This window comes from Miniopterus schreibersii (assembly GCF_964146895.1).
Source record: "Miniopterus schreibersii genome assembly, chromosome: 2".
In the NCBI taxonomy this organism is placed as follows: Eukaryota; Metazoa; Chordata; class Mammalia; order Chiroptera; family Miniopteridae; genus Miniopterus; species Miniopterus schreibersii.
The window spans coordinates 74,668,516-74,680,955 of NC_138102.1; the positions used below are offsets into that span (position 1 = coordinate 74,668,516).

The 12,440-nt window shown below is 39.2% G+C and overlaps 1 pseudogene across 1 annotated transcript; it reads right to left on the reverse strand.

Annotated features, from left to right (window-relative positions):
• Positions 1 to 435: 435 nt before the first annotated feature.
• LOC308552438 (PRELI domain containing protein 3B pseudogene) lies at positions 436 to 9,213 on the reverse strand (annotated as a pseudogene). The gene is made up of 2 exons: positions 9,109 to 9,213; positions 436 to 1,019 (listed from the first exon to the last, which is right to left on the reverse strand). The product of its transcript is annotated as a PRELI domain containing protein 3B pseudogene (transcript).
• Between the last annotated feature and the right edge of the window lie 3,227 nt (positions 9,214 to 12,440).

Consider the following 12,440-nt stretch of genomic DNA (forward strand, 5'->3'; position numbering starts at 1 on the left):
TCCACTCCCTATATGAAAAAGCAATGGAAATAAAATATCCTCCAGTGAGGTTTAAAAAAAAAAAAGCTTCACACAGCCTTTCTTCAGCCTATTAAAAAACTACCTAAAATATAGGTGTATTTTTAATTTATTTTTATTTTTTAATATATTTTTATTGATTTCAGAGAGAGAGGGAGAGAGAGAGAGAGAGAAACATCAATGATGAGAGAGTCATTGATTGGCTGCCTCCTGCACATCCCCTGCTGGGGATTGACCCTGAAACCCTGGCATGTACCCTGACCAGGAATTGAACCTCGATCTCCTGGTTCATATGTCGATGCTCAACCACTGAGCCATGCTGGCTGGACTATAGTTGTATTTTTAAAATAAGAAATAAATGTATTGCCAACTAGTAGAGACCCATGGGGACTGGGTGTTGTATACCAACTTTCATCGTTATTTCTCTATAAATGCTGCTGCTGCCATCCATGTTCTTATGTTCCCTCTTGTTGAAGCTGTCAATTCTCCAATCTCAGCATTTAATTTATGTATGCATTACCCAATCCATTGCTTCTCAGCCTTTAGTAGCATTTGAAGATATTGTACTTGCCATCAGTCCTTCGAAATAACTTCTGAGACTGACTTCTTTCACAGTGATTATGGATTTTTGAGTCAAAACAGTTTTTCTGGGTCCTGAGGATGTGGTTGGGACATTAGTCTCTCATTTATGGAAACCATATTTGTAAATGCAATATTAGAGGATTTAAGGTTCATTGCTTCTCTACAGGATCCACTACATAATGTTTTTACACATGTTTTGGTTCTTGCTGAATTAATACGATATTTCACAATGGAATGCAGTCCCTACTCTGTGCTGGGAAGTCTATGGCTGTACAACTTTCTGGAGTGATCTATATATATATATATCTGTCCAGTAGTACATCAACACCAGCTACACTTGGGTTCTTAGGGTTTACATATTTCTGCATTGCAGCCATTGCGACAGTTTCCCATGGGTGGTCAAAGACGTGCTCTGAAGTCTAGATCTTGGTGCTGGAGACCTGCACAGTGTTCCACCCTGAAAAGAGGCAGAGGCCACACCTGCCCCTGACCTGCCCTCCAGCCACCCACTGGCCGCTCAGGGAGCACACTTCATAAACAGGTGTGTACTCACATTTTGTATATACATAAGCAGGTAGAAAAGTAAACACAGAAAGAAATGTGCATATGTATATTATTTTCTGAATCATTTGAAAGTTGTAGACTTTACCATGAAGTTTCATCATGAAACTTCACCACTAAATACTTCAGCATGTGTCTCCTAAGAACAAGGCCATTCTCCTATATGACCATAATACAATTATCCCACTCAGGAACTTAAACTTGATACAATACCTTCTCTACTATTCACTACATATTCAAATTTTCCTAATTGTCTCAATAATATCCTTATTAACCTCCAATTTAAAGAGTATACAACTTCCAGTCAAGATGAAAGCATAGGTAAATGCAGTACTTACCTCCTCCCATAACCACATCAAAATTACAACTGAATTACAGAATAACCATAATTCAGAATCACCTGAAATCTGGCTGAATTAACTAGGGAATGAAAGAAGATGCCACATCAAGACTGGTAGGAGGGCCTGAGATGTGGATCAGGTTGGTCCCACACCTATGTGTGGCCAATAAAAATCAGGACAGCATGGCTGCAGAGGTCCCCTTGAGGAGCAAGGGGTGCCAGCCCCACACCAGGCCCCCAGCCCAGTGTCCAGAGCCAGGAAGAGAAGTCCCCATATCTTCTGGCTGTAAAAACCAGTGGGGAGTGTGGTTGAGTGAGACAGAGGGCTTCTGGAGTCCCAGGCAGTACCTCTTAAAGGGCTTACACATGGATTTAACTCCCTCTAAGCTCCAGCACTGGGTGAAAGGCACCAGAGATATATGGAGAGGAAGTGAATTGTCCGGCTTCAGGGGCTACTGTTTCTTTGATTGAGCCTTTCTCCCCACAGAGCCCAAAGGTAGGAGCCATATCTGAGACTCCATTGATCTGGCTAACATTGTTTGCCCTGCCCTGGGAATTCCCTGAGGCCCCACCCCACCCAACTTGGGGGCCCACCCAAGATGTTTCCAGTGGTTTTACCTTAGGAATGGTCTGTCTTGGTTCAGGCTTCAGATTTTCCTAAAATCTCTCAAACAAGCATCTGGTCTCAGCATGCCCCATACTTCTTAAGTGGTCCCAGGCCTGGCACTAGCAGCAGCCAGCCTTGGTTCACAGCTTGTTCTCGCCTGGGCATCTCCAAGCCCAGTACAAGTAGCAACCACCATCAGATCGCATTGTATCTCATGCCAGGTGGCCCCAGGCAGAACACAGGCAGCAGCTGATCTTGTCCTGCACCTCCTGGGAGGCCGTTGAGCCAGCATACACAGTGGACAGCTTCAGACTTTGTGGAAGCACCAAGACATAACACCTCCACATGGTGGACTCAGCGGGCACCAGATCCCCACTAAAGTAAGCCCTGCTCTGTGGGGTGGGTTACTGTATGCTGATCCTCCAAGGTAGTCGGTGGTTGCAGCCAATCTTTGCAGCTGATTGGCCTGGGGTAAATTCCTCCCATTTACATGCCAATAGCAATCAAGGCTCAACTAGAAGAGGGGACAGTTTACAGTTCACACAGGGGGTACACTTCGAGTGCCTAGCTTGGGTGATTGGGGGGGCTGTGCCACTGGATCCTCAGAACACCTACTACATTAGGCCACACTACCAAGCCTGGGAGATGTAGCAGCTCTACCTAACACATAGAAACAAACACAGGAAGGCTGCCAAAATGAGAAGACAAAGAAACATGTTCCAAATGAAAGAACAGAATAAAACTCCAGAAAAAAACTAAACAAAATGGAGTCACGCAATCTACTAGATGCGGAGTTCAAAACACTGGTTATAAGGATGCTCAATGAACTTAGTGAGAACCTCAACAGCATGAAAGAGGACCAGTCAGAAATGAAGGATACACTAACTGAAATGAAGAGTAATTTACAGGGAATCAATAGTAGAGTAGATGAAGCTGAGAATCAAATTAGTGATTTGGAATATAAGAAAGTAAAAAACACCCAATCAAAACAGCAAAAAGAAAAAAGACTGTCAGCTGATTTCTAAAACAGAAACTTTGAAGGCCGGAGGGTTTGGAAAGAAATATTTGAAGTGATGATAAGCAAAGACCTACAACCAAGATTATTTTACCCAGCAAAGCTATCATTTAAAATTGAATGACATATAAAAGAGCTCCCCAAACAAGAAAAAGCTAGAATTCATTGCCACCAAGCCAGCATTATATGAAATGTTAAAGCGTCTTCTAGAAGAAGAAGGAGGAGGAATAAAAAATATGAACAATAAGATGGCAATAAATATATGTCTATCAACAATTGAATCCTGCTAACTTGACAGATTCATTTATTAAATTTAATCATTTTTGGTGGAGTCTTTAGGATTTCCTATGTACAATATCATGTCATCTTAAAATAATGAGAGTTTTACTTTCTCCTTTCCAATTTGGATGCCTTTTATGTTTTCTTCTTGTTTAATCGCTGTGGCTAGGACTTCCAGTACTATGCTGAATAAGAGTGGTGAAAGTGGACACCCTGTCTTGTTCCTATCCTTAGGGGAAATGGTTTTAGTTTGTGCCCATTGAGTATGATGTTGGCTGTAGGTTTGTCATATATGGCCTTTATTATGTTGAGGTATGATCCCTCTATTCTCACTTTGCTGAGAGTTTTTATCAAAAATGGGTGCTGGATTTTGTGGAATGCTTTTTCTGCATCTATTGATATGATCATGTGATTTTGTCTTTCAATTTGTTTATGTGATGTATCATGTTTATCTATTTGCAAATGTTGTACCAGCCTTGCATCCCTGGAGTAAATCCCACTTGGTCATGGTGTATGATCTTTTTAATATATTGCTGGATTCGATTTGCTAATATTTTGTTGAGGATTGTAGCATCTATGTTCATTAGGGATATTGGCCTGTAATTCTCTTTCTTTGTAGTGTCTTTATCTGCTTTTGGAATTAGGATAATGCTGGCCACATAAAAAGAGCTTGGAAGTGTTCCTTCGTCTTAGATTTTTTGAATAGTTTGAGGAGGATAGGTGTTAATTCTTCTTTGAATGTTTGGTAAAACTCCCTTGTGAAACTGTCTGGAACAGGGCTTTTGTGTGCTGGGAGTTTTTTGATTACTGCTTCAACTTCATCAGCAGTTATCAGCCTATTCAGGTTTTCTAACTCTTCCTGATTGATCTTTGGAAGGTTGTATTTTTCTAGGAATTTTTCCATTTCATCTAGGTTGTCCAGCTTGTGGCGTACAGTTGTTCATAGTATTTTCTTACAATCCTTTGTATTTCTGTTGTGTCAGTTGTTACTTCAACTCTTTCATTTCTGATTTTGTTCATTTGGGTCATCTCTCTTTGTTTCTTGATGAGTCTGGCTAAAGGTTCATGTAGGGCAAGAGAAAGAAAAGAGAAAATAAAGAAATGGACTACAGCAAACTAAAAAGCTTCTGCAGAGCAGAAGAAACCATCAACAAAACAAAAAAGGAGCCTACTGTATGGGAGACCGTATTTGCCAATGACACATCTGATAAAGGGTTAATATCCAAAATATATAAGGAACTCATACAATGTAACAAAAGGAAGACAAACAATCCAATTAAAAAATGGGCAAAAGACCTAAATAGACACTTCTCCAAAGAGGACATACCAATGGCCAAGAGACATATGAAAAAAATGCTCAAAGTCCCTAACCATCAGAGAGATTCAAATTAGAACCACAATGAGGTATCACTTTACATCTGTCAGAATGGCTACCATCAACAAATCAACAAAGAACAAGCACTGGCAAGGCTGTGGAGAAAGGGGAACCCTAGTACACTGCTGGTGAGAATGCAGACTGGTGCAACCGCTATGGAAAACAGTATGGAGTTTTCTCAAAAACATTTAAAAATTGACCTGCCATTTGACCTAGTGATCCCACTTCTAGGACTATATCCTAAGAAACCCAAAACACCCATCAGAAAGAATTTATGCACCCTTATGTTCATAGTAGCACAACTTACAATAGCCAAGACCTGGAAACAGTCCAAGTGCCCATCAGTAGATGAGTGGATAAAAGAGTTGTGGTACATTTACACCATGGAATACTATGCAGCTATAAAAAAGAAGAATCTCTTACCCTTTGGGACAGCATAGATGGAACTGGAGAGTATTATGCTAAGTGAAATAAGCTAGTCAGAGAAAGACAAGTATCCCATGATCTCAGTCATATGTGGAATACAATAAACAAAATAAACTGATGAACAAAATAGATCCAGAGACATAGAAGCATGGGACAGACTGAGGGATCTCTGAGGGAAGACAGAGGTGGGGGAGTGGGGGGAGAGAGATTAATCAAATAACTTACATGTTCATATGCATAACGTATGGACACAGACATTGGTATGGGGAAGGCCTGGGGTGGGGTGGGTGCAGGGTGGAGAGGATCAATGAGGGAAAAATGGGGACATTTGTAATACTTTCAATAATAAAGAAAAACAAACAAAAAAAGCAATTGAATCTAAAAAACAAGATAAATAAACAAGCAGAAGAGAAACAGTTTCATAGATACAGAGAACATTTTGATCGTTGCCAGATAAGAGGGGGCTGGGGAGTGTAAGTGAAGAAGGTGACGGAATTAAGTGCAAATTGGTTGTTACAGAATAGTCATGGGCATGTAAAGACAGCACAGGGAATATAGTCAATAATATTGTAATAACAATGTATGGTGTCAGATGGGTACAAGATATATTAGATGATCACATAGTAAGTTAAATAATAGTTAATCACTGGGGTGTACACCTGAAACTAATATAATAATGTATGTCAAGTGTAAAAAATGATTTTAAAAAAAGACCTAGTAAAGGGTATATAAAAATTGTTGGCCATGTTCAACATAAACGCCTTCACCGTTTTCCCTACAAAGTCATCAAAAACAACTATATTTCTCATTAACTTTTATGCTAGCAATGTCTGTCTTTTTTGTTTTTTTTCTTTTGTTAATCCTCAAGAATATTTTTTCCATTGACTTTTAGCAAGTGTGGAAGGGAGGGTGGGGAGAGAGAAACAGCTCTGTCAGAGACACATAGATGGTTGCCTCCCGCACATAACCCCGGCTGGGGTCGGGGACAGAACCTCCAACCCAGGTGTTTGCTGTTGACCAGAAATGGACCCTGAGACTCTTTGGTGCGCAGGCCAACACTCTAAGCACTGAGCCACACTGACCAGGGCTATCGTAGCAATTTCTTTGGGGGAATTTGCAGGTGTCCCATATCCAGATTGTCAGGGGGTGAAAACAGAAACCATAACAGCTGCCAGAGGAGAGGTTGGTTGACACTGATTACAATTGAAACAACTGTTTGGAGGAAAGGAGCTTCTAGAGACAGTAAGTAATAGAGACGTTTAAAATCACCTGTTCTGTTTCTGGGGTGCTGCCCCTTTTTTCCCCACCCCATGTTTTAAATCTGTCCTCTCTTAGTCTTTTGTGTGTGGTAAGTGTCTTATAGTGCTTGTTTGCCAGATCCTACCATAATATAAATAGCTTGCTCTCATAGGTCTTTTTTAAAATATAGATTTTATATTTAGAGCAGTTTTATATTTACAGAAAAATTGAGAAAATAGTACAGAGAGTTCCCATATACCCTCTCATCCCCAGTACAAATTTCCCCTATTATTAGCATCTTACATTGGTATAGTATATTTGTTACAAATACTGAAACAATATTGACAAATTATTATTAATGAAATCCACACTTTATTCAGATTTCCTTAGTTTTTATTTAACCTAATGTCCTTTTTCTGTTCCAAGATTCCACCCAAGATAGGAAATTACATTTAGTTGTTATTTCTACTTAGGTTCCTTAGACTGTGACAGTTTCTCAGACTTTTCTTGTTTTTGATGTCTTTGAGAGTTTTGAGGTCACAGGTCTTTTGATAATTTAATCTCCGTATATTGATTACTTGGCAGAGCACCACAACAAATATTATTTTAAGTACTATCTCTGGTAATTGGTGAAAATCAAATCATGTTTGAAAAAACTGCATGATAAGAATGATAAAGTTATTTTAGCATCCTTGTTTGTGTATGGGTCATATTATTGCTACTTATTAAGTAAGGGATATAGAGTTCAGAGCATTCATTGGGTGAGATGACATTCTTTGGGTAGATTGAGTCAATAAAGCTCAGCTGAGAGAGCAGGACCAATCAGAAGGTACCTTTTCCCTGGAGCCTTATGTTCTTACAGACTCCACATGGCAGATGTTCTATGTTTTTCTCTTTATCTTTGCAAACATCTTAGATAATTTGGTTTGAGGCATGCTACTATCGTTTACCAAACAAGTATTTCCCTTGTCCTTGTTTTTCGTTTTATTAAAATTAAAGTATAATTTACTTAGAGTGATAAGCACAGATCTTATGTGTATAGTTCAAAGTGTTTTGACAAATACCTACACCTTTGTAATCCACACCTCATCAAGAGAGAGAACATGTCCATTACTGCAGAAAGTTATTTCATGCCCTTTCCAAGTCAATGCCTGCCCTCAATCCCCAGAAGTGACCACTGGTTCAATTTCTTTCAACATAGATTAGGTTCGCCTACTAGGAAACAAAAAATAGATAAATTGGGCTTGATTAAAATTAAACTTTTGTGCTTTAAGAGATACGATCAAGACAATTCAGAGACAAAAATATTTGCAAGTCATATATCTGGTAACAGACTTTTATCTAGAGCATTAAAGAACACTTACAATTCAATAATAAAAAGACAAATAACACAATTTTAACATGGGCAAAAAATCTGCATAGACATTGCTCCAAAGAAGACATGCAAATGAATAATAAGCTCATGAAAAGATTCTCGACATCATTTATTCTTAGAAAAATACAAATCAAAACCACAAGATACCATTTTACAACCACTAGGATGCTTAAGTAAAAAAGATAGTCAATAGCAAATGTTGATGAGAATGTAGAGAAATTGGAACCCTCATATATCCCTGGTGGAAATGTAAAATGGTGGAGCCACTCTGGAAAACAGGCAATTCCTCAAAAGGTTTTAAGGATTCCACTCCTAAGTACATAACTAAGTGACTGAAAACATATATTCACACAAAACTTGCACATTCATGTTCATTGCAACATTATTTCTAATGCTGGAAACAAAAGTGGAAACAACTAAATAAATGTCCATTAACTAATGAATGGATAAACAAAATGTGGTATTTCCATACGGTGGAATATTATTCAGCCATATAAAGGAATGAGTACTGATTCTTGCTGAAGTATGATTCAATTTATATGAAATACCTGAAATAGACAAATATGTAGATATAGAAAGCAGATTAGTAGTTGCCAAAGGCTGAGAGAAGAAGGAATGGAAACTGCTAATGGGTAGAGGAGTTCTTTTTGGAAAGAAAAAAATGTTCTGGGATTTTATAATGGGAATGGTTGCACAACTCTGAGAATACTAAAAACCACTGAATTGTACTTTTAAAAGGGTAAATATTATAGTATAATAATTATATCTCCATCAAAATAATTTTTAAAAAATCAATGTCATTCACTATACCAATAGACAATCTTCAGTCAATATTCACAGCAGCTGGGGGATAACTATGCCAGTAGGTAAAAGGAGACTTACGCAAAGTACCAAGAGCATTCATCCACGACAAGGGGCTAATCCTACCTCCACTCTTTATTTCTTACACCCTTATATTCTAGTCACTGGGGTCCACAGTATCGTATATTAGCTGTTGATTCAGTGCATATACTGTATCTTGGAGGACAGTGCCCAACTATGCATTAAGTCTGGAGCATTTTGTTATGCAACAGGATCTAACTAATACAGACGAGTTACATGGTAAGACCACAGGAAACTTTGGTCATGTGTTCATTGTTTCTCCTCTTTTGTCATAAAATGGATCCTTTGGTCTGAGCTATTGTTGGAAGAGAAACGATGTCAATACACCAGGCTTCTATAAGTTCTTGAATTGTGCTGCTGGCAGAGGCACAGAGGGTAAGCAAGGCAAATTCATAACCAGTTCATGTACCAGTTCTGACAGGGATGGATCACTGCCTCTTCCATCGTATAAGGGGTGCAATGGGATCAATCTGCCATCAAATGGCTGACTGGTCTTCTCCAAGAGTAATGCCATATTTTGATCTCTCAAATGGCAAGTTGGGAATTAAGCAACAGCAGTAACCATCAATATAGATAGATCAGAATTGGTGAGAAGGAGTATATATTTTTGGACCCATGCAAGACTTTCATCAGGGCCACCATGACTTCTCTCTTCATGGGATCTTTGTGCTGGCTGATACTACAAGACATCTCATTCACCGGTGCCTGAGAATCTCCTCTGTGGTAGGTGCTCTTTGGTGGGAATTAACATGAGATACAAAGATATAAATGCTTTATTCTCACTTCCATAGATCAATCCACATTCTGTTTTCCAGACTAAACTGTCCCCAATATTCCAATATTTTTTTTCCAGGTCTTGACCAACTAGCCAAGCCCAGAAGTTCATGTATATTCACACCTCAGGCCACTTCTTCTTCCTAAGAAGTAAACAATCAAGTTTACTGCTCACAAGTCTGCCCAAGGGAGGATTTCCCATCATCACTGTACTTCCGGGCATAAGCGATGCATTTTCGATAGCACCTACATTTTTTACCAACCCGTATGTAAACTAGGTCAGAGGTCCATCCTAGAGAACCTCCTTCTGCCAAAGGACTGAATTCAGGGAGAGGTATTAGTGCAAGATAGTTGGTGATATAAGAGTTTGGATTATTTGTTCACTTAGCTTATTCATGCCTTTCTGGGTCCCTGCATGGGCCGGATCCTGAATGAACCATATCCACTGTACAATAGATTGGTGGTGTGCCTGCCACCTTATACTCAGTGGATAATAATCAGCTCATGACGGGCTACTCCTATTGCTTAGGCACCTCAGTCTCCCATAATCAGCCACTAAGTTCCACTTGGACCCAGGAGCACAAACAGCTGGTTTTTCAAATAGAGATAATACTCTATTGCAGAAGGCATTGCTTTGCTCCAGATCCTTAGGGTATACCTCCTACTGGGGCTTACCAGAGACTCTATACATCACTTATCCACCACAAATACAGCTCATGCCACTGGACCTGCTGGATTATACTGCTCTAGTAGGGAACTTTGTGCTGAAGCCTGGACCAGATCTAGAGATCTCTCTCATTTTAGCACCCACTTGCAAATGGAAGCTTTCTAAGACACCTAAAAAATGGGTTGAATTTGTTCCCAAAGAGTATATCCTGCCCTCAAAATCCCAAAAGGTGCACCACTATGTGATGAGTGTCTGTTAGTGGCAGGAAGTGAGAGGTGCAACAACTTGTTCTTTACATTAGTGATATTCCTAGCATTCCCAGAATATTGGAATCCTAAAAACTCCATTGATGTGGCAAGCCCTATGTCTTTTATTCTTCAACATGCATTTGTTTTACTAGGCCATTTAGACTGTGCTATTCAAAGTGCAGTCTACAGACTGGTGCTGGTTGGCTAACTCTTGGTTATTGGTTTGTGAAAGATAAATTCAGAAATTAAAATGAAAAAAGGATAGGAGTACACATTTACTTTCTAGCCTCAGGGCTATTTTAACTTTTTTTTTTTTCTTTTTTTCTTTTTAAATTTTATTATTGTTTAAAATATTATAGATGTCCCTTTTTCTCCCCAATGACCAGTTCCACCCCGTTCCTTCCCCCTCCCCAGTCCCTCTCCCCAACACTGTCCATGTCCTTGGTTTGTGCATATATGCATATAAATTCTTTGGTTACTCTCTCCCCCTCCACCCACCCGCCCTCCTCCATTCCTCTGACATTCATCAGTCTCATCTGTGCTTCCACGTCATTGAATCTATTCTGTTCATCAGTTTATTAAGTTCTTTAGATTCCACGTATAAGTGAGATCATGTGATATTTGTCTTTCGCTGCCTGGCTTATTTCACTTAGCATAATATTCTCCAGGTCCATCCATACTGTCCCAAAGGGTACGAGATTCTTCTTCTTTAAAGCTGCATAGTATTCCATGGTGTAAATGTCCCACAGCTTTTTTATCCACTCATCTACTGATGGCCACTTGGACTGTTTCCAGATCTTAGCTATTGTAAACTGTGCTGCTATGAACATCGGGGTACATATATCCTTTCTGATGAATGTTTCAGGATTCTTAGGATATATTCCTAGGAGTGGAATCACTGGGTCAAATGGCAGCTCCATTTTTAATTTTTTGAGGAACCTCCATACTGTTTTCCATAGTGGCTGCACCAGTCTGCATTCCCACCAGCAGTGTACTACTAGGGTTCCCCTTTCTCCACATCCTCGCCAGCACATGTCGTTTGTTGATTTGTTGATGGCAGCCATTCTGACAGATGTGAAGTGACACCTCATTGTGGTTTTAATTTGCATCTCTCTGATGATTAGCGACATCGAGCATTTTCTCATGTGTCTCTTGGCCATCGGTATGTCCTCTTTGGAGAAGTGTCTATTTAAGTCCTTTGCCCATTTCTTAATTGGGTTGTTTGTCTTTCTCTTGCTGAGTGCTATGAGTTCTTTGTACACTTTGGAAATTAGCCCCTTATCAGATTCATCCTTGGCAAATATGTTTTCCCAGACTGTGGGGTTCCTTTGTATTTTGAGGCTGTTTTCTTTTGCTCTGCAGAAGCTTTTTAGTTTGATGTAGTCCCATATGTTTATTTTTTCCTTTGTTTCTCTTGCCCTAGGAGATGTATCAGTGAAAAGTCCACTCCGTGGGATGTCTGTGACTTTCCTGCCTATGTTTTCTTCCAGGATTTTTATGGTTTCGTGACTTACATTTAAGTCTTTTATCCATTTTGAGTTTATTTTTGTGTATGGTGAAAGTTGGTGGTCTAGTTTCATTCTTTTGCATGTATCTGTCCAATTTTCCCAGTACCACTTATTGAAGAGACTGTCTTTACTCTAATGTATGCTCTTGCCTCCTTTGTCAAATATTAACTGACCATAATGGCGTGGGTCTATTTCTGGGGTCTCTGTTCTGTTCCATTGATCTATATACCTGTTGTAACAATACCAGGCCGTTTTGATTACAATGGCTTTGTAATACAGTTTGAAGTCTGGTAATGTGATCCCTCCCATTCTGTTCTTTTTTCTCAAGATGGCTACAACTTTTTGGGGTCTTTTTTGATTCCATGTAAATTTTTGAAATGTTTGTTCTAGGTCTGTGAAATATGCTGTTGGTATTTTCATAGGAATTGCATTAAATTTATAAATTGCTTTGGGTAGTATAGACATTTTAATGATATTAATTCTTCCAATCCATGAGCATGGTATCTTCTTCCACTTGTTTAAATCTTCCTCTATTTCTTTTTTT